The following is a 2372-nucleotide window of genomic DNA, read 5'->3' on the forward strand; positions in this document are numbered from 1 at the left end:
TTAAGTTACGTGCCTTGTTTGGAGCCTCATTTTTCTTTTTTTATAAAAGTAGATTCCACAGTGCCTAGACACACGGCTGTGTGTTAAATAGGGTGTGAATTAATGTAGGTGACGTGTATCACAGTGCTTGCTCGCAGGAGACACTGAACAGTGGGGGCTTGTTTTAGTCATCAGAATCAGGTGTCCTGTTATACACTAGAACCAGTCATGTCTTCTGGAGAAGGGCAGGGCAATTCTCTAGGACTTTCTAGCAAGACTAAACTTGAAAGAGACAAAGAACAATTTAGAGTTTATCCATGGCTTGCTTTATTTATTTATTTATTCAGTTAGTTACTTAGTTATATTTGCTCTAGGTTAGTATATTAAAATATAGAATTAAGAAACTTCTTGTATACACATTGTACCTAGAAATCTTACTTTACTCCTCTTCTCCCATTCTGGACTCCAACCCTGGCCTCTAAGAGATATTATTCCACTACTATCTTCAGGTACTTTTAAGGAGTATGATCAGAGCCTCCCCCGAAGTGTGGCTCTATCGGAACACCTCATCAGAGTTCTGATGGAAGGAGGAAGGGTGGCTAGGAACAGGTCTTGTTCCCTTGCCCAGATGAGTTCTGTGGATGCCGGATATTACCTAATATCCTGCTGAACAACTCTCTGTGGGGCCCAAGACCCAGTCACATATGTCACTGAGAGCCTTAAGCGTGGGAAACTTTCTGTTAGTGGCCACTGACCTTTATTTAGGAGAGAACCATTTATGAAGGGACATATTTTTTTAAGTATATTTTTTCTTAATGTCAGAAATAGAAAATGTTTAGTTCACCTAGTTGGTAAATTACTGAAATATTTTGTCCACTGGATGTCACTGTTGCACTTGAAAAATAAACTAGGTCTTTCACTTTTATAATAAAAAGGTTAAATTCTTTAGTCTTGGAATGGTATATTTCTTTCTTTTCTTCTAATAGAAGATATCACCAGATGACCCATTCTAATCTTATCTCAAGATAACTTCCTTCAAAGGGAAATCAAGAAGGAATTTGTTGTACAGAATTTAGTATTTGCCAGAAGATCTTGAAGCATCCAAAGCCTGCTAAGGAATGAAACTTTTCAAAGCCCAGTTTAGTAATGAACTTCTCGTTTTCTTGTTAGCCTGTTCATTTGGAGGCAAGGGTTCCTTTGACAAGTCCTGCAACTCTTCATGACCTGTGTCCTGTTTTCAGTCCAGGACCATCTTTTTTCTGAGGATGGAAGGTAGTCAGAACACCTCTCCAATATTCTTTCCCCCTTTCACATTCCAATCCCTTTTGTGATTCAAGTCCTCAAAACATAAAGTATAATCATATTTCAATTTTAAAATTATCACACTAAACATTTCTCTATTCAAGGAATTACAAAGATGAGTCAGCATTTTTTCTCTGTTTTTCTTTCCCTGTTGTGTTTATTAACAAAATAGAAAAAAAAATCCTACCAGCATATTGTTTTTGAGCCCTTGAATGTTTCCCTATCCCTGAGGTTTTATTGAAATAGAACAGATGGAAGCACAGTAGGATATGACACGTATACTACACAGAGAGAACAGAACCGAAAGGCTGTTGATGCTTTCCAAGATAAGAAAGAAAGAAAGATAGAAAGAAAAGAGGGAGAGAGGGTAAGAGGGAGGGAAGAAGGAAGGAAAGAAGGAAGAAAGGAAGGAAGGAAGGAAGGAAGGAAGGAAGGAAAGAAAGGAAAGAAAATAGTGATGATTCTTGATATGTGCTGACTTGCCTTTGTGGTTCATTAAACTATTTTGAGGAGAAAGTTAAGCTCCTGGACAGGGAGCCACTCTCCATATAAATGTCATTTTAACAGTCTTTTGTTTAAGAATTGCTTTACATTCCATTGTGAGATTTCAGTGTAAATGAAGAGAAATGGGAAAGTGACTTTAGAGCTTCTATCAAAATTACTTTCCGTAGAAGATTGAGGAGGTAGAAAAAGTTTAGAAAGAATTTCTGTAACTGGTTTTTCATTTCTTTCTACCCTAAGAATGATCCAAATTAATGAATTAAGTTAACATTTTTTGAAATCAGTTTTTTGTTTTTAAAAGTTCTATAATTTTTACATCATTTTAATATTAGATATAGTACTATAAAGTACTATACTTGAATACTTTCCAGTCAGACCTGAGTTTAATTCTCAGCTTTATCATTTACTAGCTGTGTTATCTTAGGCACATATTTAACACAGCTTCAAAAAATACACGAAACAAAAACTAATAGAGAGACAGATAAATCAACAAAGATAGTTGGAGATTTCAACCCACATCTCTTAGTAGCAGATAAAACAAGCAGACGAAAAATTAGTATATAGAAGATTTGTACATCATAATTTATTAA

Source organism: Rhinolophus sinicus, chromosome 3, assembly GCF_057876585.1.
Source record: "Rhinolophus sinicus isolate RSI-liver-muscle chromosome 3, RSI-T2T, whole genome shotgun sequence".
In the NCBI taxonomy this organism is placed as follows: domain Eukaryota; kingdom Metazoa; phylum Chordata; class Mammalia; order Chiroptera; family Rhinolophidae; genus Rhinolophus; species Rhinolophus sinicus.